We start from the raw sequence: 12,234 nt of genomic DNA on the forward strand, positions 1-12,234 counted from the left end.
GCCTGGGCCTCCTCGTCCTGCCTGGATCTGTCCTTGAGCCCTGGTCTCCCTCCTGGGTCCCTGTAGGCCTTTGTGGTGATGCAGATTTGTTGTAGTCTGTGTGTTTCCATAGATGACTGCCATGTTTAAGTGGTCCAGCCATTTTCTTGTGGTTTGCCGCTGAAAATAGCGGCAGCCATGACAATGGAGCCCTGTGGGTGGCGATTTTGGCAGTGGGAGTCCCTCCTGGATCATTTTGCTTCCTGATTGCTGCATGTGTAGTGCAGATTCTTCTGGTGGCTGAAGGTGATTGTTTCGGTGGGTGGTGAGTCTGGTGGGGTTCTCTCCCTCTATGCTGAGGATAGCCTTGTGCTTGGCAACCGGGTGGTGCTGCCAGCATGGTAGGGGTTGTCCCTCAGTGTCTACATTTTTTTTTTTTTTGTGGGGTCCCCCTGGTGACTCATGGAGTATTTGGAGCATATTTCCCCACTTGATCCCCTCTGAAGCTTCAGGTCCCCTGATCGCCTACTGCTCTGGTGGAGATCACAGTGTGAACTCTGTGGAGTTCGGCTGGGTTCTGAATTTTCAGAAGTCTGCCCTGGTTCTGTCCACAAAGCTGGACTATTTGGGCCTGACTCTGGACTCGGCCGTAGCCAGAGTGCTCCTTCCTCTGGACAAACTCCAGAAATTGCAGGCTGCATTCGGCCTCCTGCTGTCCTCCTTCTGGACTTGCATGTGGGTGCTGGGCCTGATGGTGTCTACCTTTTGAAGCTGTTCTGTTTTCACAGTTCCATACAAGGTCCCTGCAAAGGGAGATTCTGACAGTAATTGACAAGACTCCGCAGTCTCTGGACAATCGGATCCGACTGAGTAGGGGAAAAAAGGGGTCCCTGATATGGTAGCTTCGCTCTCCGGCTGGGAAGATCCTTCCTCCCCTTTTTATTCGACAGCGGTCACCACGGGTGCCAGCCTGTCCGACTAGGGAGGCGTCCTCAGCAAGCATTCGGGGATCTGGATGCTGGAAGAGTCCAGACTACTGATCAACATCTTAGAACTCCTGTCCAATGATCTAGACGCAGTCTGAGTGCTCGATCGTTTCCAGGAAGGTCCAGTGTGCATTTAATTGAACAATGCCACGGCCGTGTCCTATGTCAATCACCAAGGGGGCACAAGAAGTGTCCTGGCAGCTCTGGAGGTAGCCGGCATTCTAAGGTGGGCAGAACAGTTCGTTCCAGCCCTCTCCGCTGTACATTAGGTGGATTACCTCAGTCGGCAGGCATTGGACCACGGGGAGTGGTCTCTTCATGCAGAGGTGTTTAGTCAGCTGTTTCTCTGATGGGTACGCCTTCCCTCCTCTCAAGCTTTTGCCAAGACTTCTATGCAGAATCGAGGCAGAAGGCATTCCTGGTTATCTTAGTGGCTCCCGAATGTCCTGGCTTGGTACGCCAATCTGGTCTGGCTGGTCGCTGGCCTTCCTTGGACTCTTCCTCTCAGGAAGGATCTGCTGTCCCAAGGACAAATCTTCCATCCTGCTTTACAGTCGCTGGCTTTGATGGCTTAGCTGGTGCTAAAGGATAGAAGTTTGTCTGAGTCGGTGATTCCTACACTGTTGAAAGCTAGGAAATCTACTTCTAGAAAAATCTACCATCGTACCTGGAAGATTGCATGGTGTGAGTCTCTTGGGATTCATCCTCGCTCCTCCTTGGTGGCTCAGATCCTAACCTTCCTTCAATGGGGGGTTGAACAGAAATTGGCCTTGAGTACCATTAAGGTCCAGGTATCGGCTTTGGCTGTCTTTTTCCAACGACCTTTGGCCACACACTCCCTGATATTTTTTGCACTATAAACATAAAAAGAGCGACAATTCTGAAAAAATAACGGAAAATTGATATCAAATACTTACCGTAATTTTCCTTTCCTGATGGACTCCATGGCAGCATACGTTCGGGTAGGCCCCGCCTCCTCTCCTACCCTATAGGACCCCACTCCCATAAATCTTTGCTCCTTTTCAGCATCCATGTTCTATAACTAGCCTACTCAGGAACTGGAAGGGAACTCCTGCTGCCATGGAGTCCATCAGGAAAGGAAAATTACGGTAAGTATTTGATATCAATTTTCCGTTTTCCTGACAGACTCCATGGCAGCATAAGTTCGGGAAATAACTCGCAATACACTCCCGGGTGGGAAGATGCTGAACAAAAGTAAACTTTAATTGGTACCATCAACCGATAGTACTTGAATACCAAACTTTACAGAAGATAAGGCAGCTGGTTCAATACAATAGTGAGACATGAACGTATTGATCGAAGACCAGGACGCTGCCCTGCAAACTACTTCGGGGGCGACATGCCTGGAAGCTGCCCAAGATGTTGAGACACTCCGGGTTGAGTGTGCGGTCACCACTTCTGGAGGATCCAAGCCCCTGGATTTGTATGCCCATTGTATGGCTTGAACGATCCATGCAGCAATAGCTCTCGAAGAGGCCCGCATTCCTTTCTTTTTTCCGTGAAGAAGAACAAAAAGAAAGTCTGTTTGACGGAAGCCAGCTGTGGCTGTTAGGTATTGTTGTAAGGAATTGCCCACATCAAGCGGATGATATTGAGAACCTTCATCTGTTCTAAAGACGGGAAGAACAATCTCCTGATTCTCGTGGAATACTAAGCTTACTTTTGGGGTTGAACCCAACATAGATATAAGAACTACTCGGTCAGGGAAAAAGGTTAGGAATGGTTCTTTTACCCCCATACTTTGTAGCTCAGAGACTCGTTTCGCTGACGTAATTGCCACCAGGAACAGTTTTAAGTGTAAGTTCTCTGACAGAGGTCTACCAAGAGATGATTCTAATGAGGAGAAGAACTCCAAAACTAACAAAAGATCCCATTTTGGGAATCTCGGCTTCCTCTGGGGTTTTAACCTCATAACACCTCTGAAAAATTGACGAATCAATGTATGTCTTGCCCAAGAAACTCCTGTGAAGGCAGAGATTGCTGAGACCTGAACCGTAATAAACTGACAGATAAGGATAGGTCTAAGCCTGATTGTAGGAACCCCAGGACGTCCTGTATGGTAGGAATCACATCAGGATCACTTCTAGGAGACAGAAAACTGGAGAACTTTGCCCAGATTCTTTCATACACCCTATTGGTGCTGCTTCGTCTAGCACTCAAAAGGGTAGGAATAGCTTCTGCCGGACATCCTAATGCCTCCAACCTCCCCCTTCCAAGAACCACACCTTGAGGTGTAGCCGAGCTGGGCACGGATGAAAGGTGGGACCTTGTGACAGAAGATCCGGCCTGAGAGGTAGAGTTACAGGCTTCCGGTAACTGAGCAGGGTTAATAGGGGAAACCATGGCCTGTTGGGCCAATATGGGATCACCGCTAAGATCTCCACTGGCTCCGTCTTGAGGGAAGGCGTAGGCTCTGCGAAACTTCCAACGGTCCGTGAGAGCATCGACCCCAATGGCTCGGGGGTCTCGAAACCTTGTGTAATATTTTGCAAGTTTCTTGTTGTCTGGAGCAGCAAATAGGTCGACCTCCGGAAGAAAATCTAGAGACTGAATCCAATTGAAAACTTCCATGTTGAGAGACCACTCGTTGTCGAGTGTCACTCGGGAGAGAAAATCTGCCTGTAGATTCTGAATGCCCGGAACATACACCGCTGACAGGTTGGTTAGGTACCTCTGAGCCCAGAGCATTATTGGCTTCACTTCCTGCAGTAGAGACCAACTGCGTGTTCCGCCCTGCCTCTTTATTTAGGCCACTGCTGTAGTGTTGTCTAATCTGAGGATTACAGATGCACCTTGAATCAGATGTTGAAAAGACTGGAGAGCCCTGAAGGCTGCTCTGAGTTCCAGAATATTGGAGACTATCCCGACGGTAGAGAAGTCCCACTTGCCCTGTGCTGTTTCGGATAGACAGTGGGCTCCCCAACCCGTGGAGCTGGCATCCGACGTCACCGTGATCCAGGATATGGGGGCTATGGAGTGACAGTTAAAGAAGGTTTTCTCTTATCAGCCACCATGGAAGACACCTCTTCATAACTGCCGTCAATGCAATCCGTTGGGAAAGATTGTCTGACTGCCATTGCTGGAGAAAGCCTCTCTGGAATGGTCTCAACTTCCAGAGAGCCCACTTTACCATAGGAACTGTCGCTACTAGAGTCCCGATCACTTTCATACATTGACGAGCCGTGAGATGAGAGGAGGAGAGGGCTAGAGAGATCCTCTCCCTGATCACTGGAATTTTCTCCACTGGAAGAGAAATAGTATTCTTCTCTGTGTTGAACAGAGCTCCCAGAAAGATGAGATTGGGTGGGCACCAGATGGCTTTTTTCGAGGTTCAGTATCCAACCGAACTCTTGAAGAACCTCGATGACACGGTCTCTGTGTCTGAGAAGCTGAGACTTGTCCTGAGATAAGAGGAGCAGATCGTCCAGGTAATGATACAATCTAATGCCTTCCACTCTGATCAATGCCACCACTGCCAGCAAGACTTTTGGGAATGTGCGAGGCGACGTGGAGAGTCCAAAGGGAAGACAAACAAACTGGAAGTGACTCTCTCCTATGCCGAAGCGAAGAAATCTCTGAAGGTTTCTTGCGATGGGGACGTGAAAGTAGGCGTCTTTCAGGTCAATAGATATCAGCCAGTCTTTCGGCTGTACTGAGAGTTGAATTGTTTGGAGAGACTCCATCTTGAATCTTTCTCTGAGAATATACAGATTTAGATGTGTTAAGTCTATTACGGGTCTCCAAGAGCCGTTCTTCTTCCGTACCATAAACAGAGGGGAGTAGATCCTCTGACCCCTTTCGATGTCTGGAACGGGAACTGCTGCACCCTGGAGTAGCAGAGACTCTACATAAGAGAACAGAATCTGTTTGTTTTCTTCTGAGGCAGGGATGGAGGTTGGAACAAACCTGAGCCTTGGGGAGCGACTGAAAATCCAAGAGTGACCGACCGCAACTGTGTCGACCACCCAAGCGTCCCGAACTGAGGCCGCCCAGACATGCCGAAAGTGGAACAGACGGGCCCCTACCTGGCATGCCTGAGCGGGCCCACCCTCAAAATGACTTGGTGGCCTCCCGATCGCCAAACGAATCACTCTTGGATGGCTTCTGAAAGGAGGACTGTCTAGACTTCCAGCCTCTATTATAGCTTTTGCCTGGCTTGTAGCTGCGTGCGTCTCTGGAACGGCCAGCGCTTTGCTTCCTAGGAGGCGCTCTCTTGAAGTTACTTTGGCGCCTGTCCTGAGGGAGGAACCCCGACCTACCGCCAGTGGCTTTAGAGATGGCACTCTCCAATTTGTTACCAAACAGGGAAGATCCCTCAAATGGTATCCGACACCAAATTTGTTTTGAAGCGGCGTCAGCTACCCAAGGCCGAAGCCAAAGTGCCCGTTTGGCAGTGACAGAAGATAGCATCACACGGGCCAGAAGACGGATCATGTCAATAGATGCCTCCCCCAGGAAGGCGGATGCCATCTTCAACTCTTGGATAGGAGAGCTCTTGGCGACATCCTCAGAGACACTTTTGAGAGTCTCCTCCATATCTTCAGACCAGATCTCCATAGCTTTGGAAGTAGCAGCTAGGGCTAGGGCTGGCTTGCAGGCCATGCCTGCTGTGAGATAGACTCGCTTCAGGTCAGAGTCAATTCTCCTTTCTAATGGATCCTTAAAGGAGGCTGTATCCTCCAGAGGGAGAGTCACATGCTTTACGAGTCTCATCACTGCAGCATCAACGAGTGGAGGAGATTCAAGATGTTTAACCTCTTCTGGTTTGAAGGGATATAGTTTTGCCATCTTGGAAAACATAGAATTTTTTCTCTCCACCTTGGCCCACTCCTCAGTGATTATTTCCCCTAGTTCTCCTAGGAATGGAAAATTGAGACGTTCTTTATTCAATTGTTTAAAAAACTTTTTCTGTTTTGGAGGGGGAATTGCTGACTCCTCCCACTCAAGGGCTTCCCTTACAGCCTTCACCAAAGGGGGAACAAGCCCAAAGTTAAAGCCTGTACAGGGATCATCCAAATCAGAGCCACTGTCCGATAGAAGGAGGGAAGGGCGACTTGGCTGGGAAGAATCCAGAACATCCTGGCCTAGCGATTCCAAATCTGGAGAACGTGGCTGAGCACAAGCTACATTTTGGTAAGAGACTCCCAAATCTTTTAAAGAGTCCTTCAAAACTCGTTTAACCACTGACTCCAGATGCTGATCTGAGTTTTGTCTTTTCCCTGCGGCTTGAGTATAGCAACGGTCGCAGAGAGACTTTCCGTCTGGGACCCGCTGACCACACCCCCAGCATTTATTTTTACGGGGTTGACCCGAGCGACCGTGGCCTTTGGAAGGGGATGACCTTTGTTCACCACGGTGCCTAGAGCTGGAGGGGGATTTGCGCCTCGATCTGGACGAGGAATGCCGGTGCTGCGACTTGGAATGATGATCTTCCTTGCGGGCATTATGCTGCGGATCGCATCTGGAAGAACTAAAAAACACAATGATAAGAAGATAGCACGGGAAACATAAGATCCGTGATACCTCCCACTAAAAGTTACCCCACTAAATACCTGCCATGAGCTGATCACTTTGGGGCGGTGATGACTCCATACTGACTGAAGCGATTCGCTGGAGACAGAAGGAGACAGACATAGGTATTTGTGCTTAAGCTGCCAAGGAGGGGGGGGGGGTGGGATAAAACCAAACACTAACCTGTTAGTAAGGGAATCCGGATGCCGGGAAAGCCTGTTGCCAACAGAAATGACATTCACAGTTTGCAGAGGCAATTTCCCGTTTAAATTTAGAGCCAAAATGACGACATCGCCAAATGCGGCAACTGCGCATGCACAAAATGGCCGCTGAGTACGGAACTGCGCATGCGCTAACCAAGCCTCGCTTTCGGACCCGGCCGCGCATGCGCAGAAGATCACAACACCGGCGATCGTGACACAGGAAGCGCCGAAAGCCAGACAGGAAGGACACCCAACCCCCTCTGCAGCAAAAAATGAGGCACAAGGTACAGAAAAAACACACTAGCACCAGGGAAACACAATTCACTAAAAGGTAAAGAGTACTTGCGGTTTTAGTTCAGACACGGTCAGGCGCAGTACACCGGGCTTCGGGCAACACAGGACCACCCGCAGCAGCATGGGCTTTTGGTCACGAGACAAATCTTCGGTTGCCCCCTCCATACCCGGCTAATAGCAAGGGCTTATCGGAGGCAGGACCATGTTGAACCAAATCCACAATCCAAAAAACGTCCAAACGAAGGATAGGAAACACACAGGTATATGCAACCGGAGGAGGACGAAAAAGGAACATGGATGCTGAAAAGGAGCAAAGATTTATGGGAGTGGGGTCCTATAGGGTAGGAGAGGAGGCGGGGCCTACCCAAACGTATGCTGCCATGGAGTCTGTCAGGAAAACAATATTTTTCACATTTTCTTATATGAAATTCTCAAAAAAAATGTAAGCAATCTAGGGATAAGTGCAGGTTGGAAGGAAAGAACCTTGCCGGCGGGTATGATCGAAACTCGATCTTGCAGCCGGATCGAACGACTTTGTGTATCGACATGAGTGAGGAAGGTCCACGGGTCCGGAAAACAGCGAAGACATCTTCCCACCCCTGATATGGGTGAGGACGCTCCTTCATGTGGAGGAGTTTTTGTACGCATGCCTGGCAGAACCCGATCTTGGTTTGCCCAACCAAGACTTCTTAGAACCCCCATTGGAGACCCTGAAGGGTTTTGATCCCTTGTCCTGAGATCCTGAGGAACGAAAAGGCCGCTTGTGAGTAGAAAAGGAGGGTCCCCGTCTGCCACGGGACTCCTTGCCCTTGAAAGCCTGAGGAAGAAGAGTACTCTTCCCCCCTGTGAGGCCTTTAATGATGTCATCCAAGGAAGTTGCGAACAGGTGATCTCCCACGAATGGAAGATCAGACAAGGCCTTCTTGGAAGCCTGGTCCACAGACCAGCGAGATAATGCGCAGCAGAGAGACAGTCTAAAAAGCAAGGGAGCCGCATCCAAAGAGGCGTCACAGACGAACTGTAGCCTTGGACCAATTGATCTGCCAGCTCCACAAACTTAGGAGGGAGCTGTTTCTCCTCCAGGTCCTGGCATAAAACTTTTGCCTATTCAGTCATTGCTTGTGACACCATAAAGTGCTGACACAGCCACAGTGAACATATGGAGAGTCAAGGCCTCCGACCTCCTACCAGCCGGATCCGAGAAGATCGGAGATTCTTCTACCAGAATTTCCGTGGCTTTATTCAACCTGGAAACTGGAGAGTCCACTACAGTATGTACCATCCATTTTTTAAGGAGGGACTCCTCATAAGGGTACCCCATTGCAAAAAGCTTAGGGATTGCAAAGGTGCATTTTGGGGGACCCCCACTGAGACAATATTGTTAAAGAAGGCAGAATGGGGAACACCCTTGTTTGACTTGTGGGTGCCAAAGGTGACCCGTGCTTCTGATGCTGCGTTAGTCACATCTTCCAAATGTAAGGTTTCATGTGCGGCTAGAGGAACAGAGAAATCATCCTCACTATCTGAGCATGCGGGGTGTGTGGGCGCAGACCCTGAAGGGTAACTGGCCTCCTTGGCGGCCGATTCAGATCCTGGATCTGAAGAGACAAGCAGGCGAAGCCAGGGAAGCTTTTTGGTAGCCCGTTTGCCCAGCACCAAATCCACTTTGGACACCAAGGACTCCAGGACCGCCATCAGTGCAGCCAGTTTTACTGCCCCGGCGTCCTCTGAGAGTGGATCAGGTGGTGAAACGTGTTTTAACGAGTCCATGAATGTCGAGGAAATCTGCACCACAAGTGTAAAAACACACTGTAAGGGATACTACACCACGTTGTCTGAACCACAAGGCCCAGCACAGCACTACCGCTGAATAGCAGCAAGAGGGAGAGAGAGCCCCAGGCACTCATTACCACCAGACAGCTCACAGTAAGCTTCCGCACAGCACGCTGCGATCAGTAAAAGGCATGTCTGGCTATTAGCACTAAAGGCTGAGGACTTCCCACCGCCCATCTGAGCTCCAAAAACATGGCCGCCACAATTTTAATAGGAAAATGGCCGCTGAGGCTACACAAACATGGCTGCTGATCTGTAGCAAACCCAGTTACAAGAAAATGGCGGCGCCACGCTGCTCCCATGGCTAAAAAAAAAAAAAAAAAAAATAATCCCATGAGGGAGGGGGGCACAGACAGGTGCCTTGCCAGGCCCACCCCCCTCAAGAAGCGATAATTTTGGGAGCTCCCCCCACCCCCATTGCCGCACCCCAATTCACCTAAGAAAGGTATGTCCACCCGGGGGGGGGGGTGAGCAGATAGGGGCCACACACCGCACCAAGCTGGGGGGAGGGGAGACGCAATGAGTAAGGAGGGGAACCCGGGGGCCTGACTATCCCAGAGAGGGGCCCACGTTCGCCCCAAAACCTGCCAGGGGTAGAGGGGGGACAGCTACTTACCACACCAGGAACAGGGTAGGCACCGCTCTGGACAGGACCACGCTCCATCGTATTGTGGGTTCTGTCGGCCAGGAGGAAACGCTGCGTCTCAGGCCAAAGCTAGTTTGTATGCGCCCTCATGAGATGTTTAACTTGCAGGCCAGCCCGTCCAGTGGGGCTATGTTGAAGCCAACCTAGCCTGAAGCTGCGGTCTGCCTGGCCAGATGGGGGACCCAAAGGATCTAGATTATCCAGTTTGTCGCCCAGTTCATCAATTAATTGTAAATTCTCACAGTAACAAAATAACAAAGATAGGAAAAAAATTCCATTTAAAAAGAAAATAGCTAGGACCAGAGATCCCAGCAAGGAACTAGATTCTTACTCCTGACTAGGCATAAAAAAACTGAATAGCAGGAAGTGGGAGTATACCCCCTGGGACCGCCCATAGGCATGCTCAAGCTTTTCTCTGCCTAGTGTCCTACTCCTGAAGGGGGCAGCATAACCCAATGGTCATGAAGATGAAGAGCTGTGTCCGTCAATGAACGAAAGAGAAAAGAAAATTTTACTTACCTGTAAATTGGATCTCTTGGAGTATAGTACAGGACACAGACCCCAGGACATCCCCAACCAATGAATGAGAAGGGTGGGCAATGCAATTTATATTGTTGGATGTTTTTACATTCTCGGGAGCTACATTCTAGCTATTATCTTCTTGACAATTTCAAAAAGTTCTCATATGGCACGTTTTATACCTTCACATTTCATCAATTAAAATCTACTGAAAATGAAAAGGGTGGGCAACAACAAAGCAAAGGGAACTGTGCCAATAGGCCCAACAATAACAAGGGTCAAAGACCCAACTCAGGGTGCTGCTGAAAGTACCGTCCGTGTGAAGGCTGCACCCGCAGAGTCCTTGACATCCACCCAGGAGAACTTGGAGAAGTGGTGGAGTGCGCATGCAGAGGTGCTGGAGGTACCTTATAGTTGAGAGCATAAGCTCCCATAATGAGTTGTCCTATTCAATTTTTTTGGTTGAACTAGATGGACCGGTGTCTTTTTTCAACCAGACTAACTATATTCACCTAGCAATGTAAGACCCTGTAGGCAATACAAAAAGAGTGTCTTCCTCAGCCCTGGGTCTTCTTCCATTCCTTCTGTTTCAACTCTTTGTAGAGCAGGTAGACTGATTTCTGGTAGAGATGGTGGGGGTGGAGCTCTGGACAGCAATGGTTGGATTAAGGCTGGAAACTGCCCGAGAAAGTCTGTCATGGATGCGGAGGCCAGACAGGCCGCTTGTTGTGTGCCTGAGATTGGGATAGAATCAGATACCCCAGTGTGGAAATAGTGTCCTTCATCGGTGTAAGGGAAACGTCTTCACTCTGAGCATTTTTCTAACCTTTAGCAGTGCAAACCTTAGCCTCAGTAATTTGCCGCAGTTCCCTCAGCCTGGTTTCCACCATAGCTATCAGTGACTGTTTTCCTCTGTTGGGTACTCCTAGAGTAGGATGCACAATTGGGGTACTCCAGCAACCCAGGTGTAGATTGTCCTGGAGCCAAGTCCTTGTGGTAAATGGGCAGAGGGAAGATCCTAAGTGCTATGTATAGGTTCTAGGGGGAGGGGCCATTAATGTGGTAGCTGTGGGGTGACGTAACGCCTCTTCATGCACCTGGGACTGAGCTCTCACTGGTGCAATTTTACCTCCAAGTTTAAAAGTTTAAACACTTGATATGTGACTAAAACTACAAACAGTCCCAGCAAATACTAATATACTGCAAGGAATGGAGGTATGAATTTTCATTCCTGCTGTAAAGCTGTCCAGGTCACTGATCCCTGTATACAAGGTCCAGGCTTTGCCCTTCTGTGACGAGACCAATCTCGCCACTGGGCGTTGGAGAAGCCTGGTTGCTTGCCTCCTGCAATATGACTATGGACCTAGGGGCTTTTACCCCTTTAAGACTGTATTTGGGCATGAAAACGTGCCTGCGGTCGGTCAGAAAAGGACTTCCGTCTAACTTTTTAACCCCTGGAGGGATTTCTATGATTTTTGGTTATGTTTGCATTTGAAGTATGCTGATTCTGAAAATGTAAGTTTTATTTGAATGTGATGTATATTTTAGAAGTTATGAAAATGTTGCTTTTGGCCTGAGGTGGCTTTGCATTCACCTATTGTCGGTGTGCTAAGTATTCCTGTTCCATTCTTACATGCTAATGACCTTGCATTGTTCTGGCCAGGTGGCTAGATAATTAGTTTAGTGTTATTTTGTGCCTGTTTACAAATCTATCTGCATATGCTAATGCAATGAGACTCACATTACCTGATAGTGTATATAATGTGTTTGTGTGGATTTAATAAACAGTTCTAAGTCAGACCACTGCTTGAACCTCACACGGAGCCTTGTCTCATTCTTGGGGGGATTCACTGTATGCTGTTGGAGACTGATTGATAGGAGTGTAAGCTGATGTATGCTTTTCCTGTTCGTCTGCTAGCAGCTATTCGTGAGGTTCCAGGTTGGAGTGCTATTTTGTATCCAGTTCGGGAGTTTGGTGTCCTGCAAGTAGCCGTGCCCGTCTCTCAGAAAGGGGCATATCGCCTAAACGGATTTTAACCCCTTGTCTGCTGAAACGGTCCGTTACATTTGGTGGCAAGCGGCGAGATCATTCTCACAGCCAGAAGGACAGCTACAGGAGACACCATTCCGTGGATTTACAAGTTGGGGGCAACGCATGTCTCAGTACAGCGACCCTTAAAGCAACAGGATGGAACCAGCAGTGGAGTACAGATACTCTCTGAGAGAATATGACCGTATGGTG

The sequence above is a fragment of the Pelophylax lessonae genome (assembly GCF_965119305.1).
Source record: "Pelophylax lessonae genome assembly, chromosome: 8".
Classification (NCBI taxonomy): Eukaryota; Metazoa; Chordata; class Amphibia; order Anura; family Ranidae; genus Pelophylax; species Pelophylax lessonae.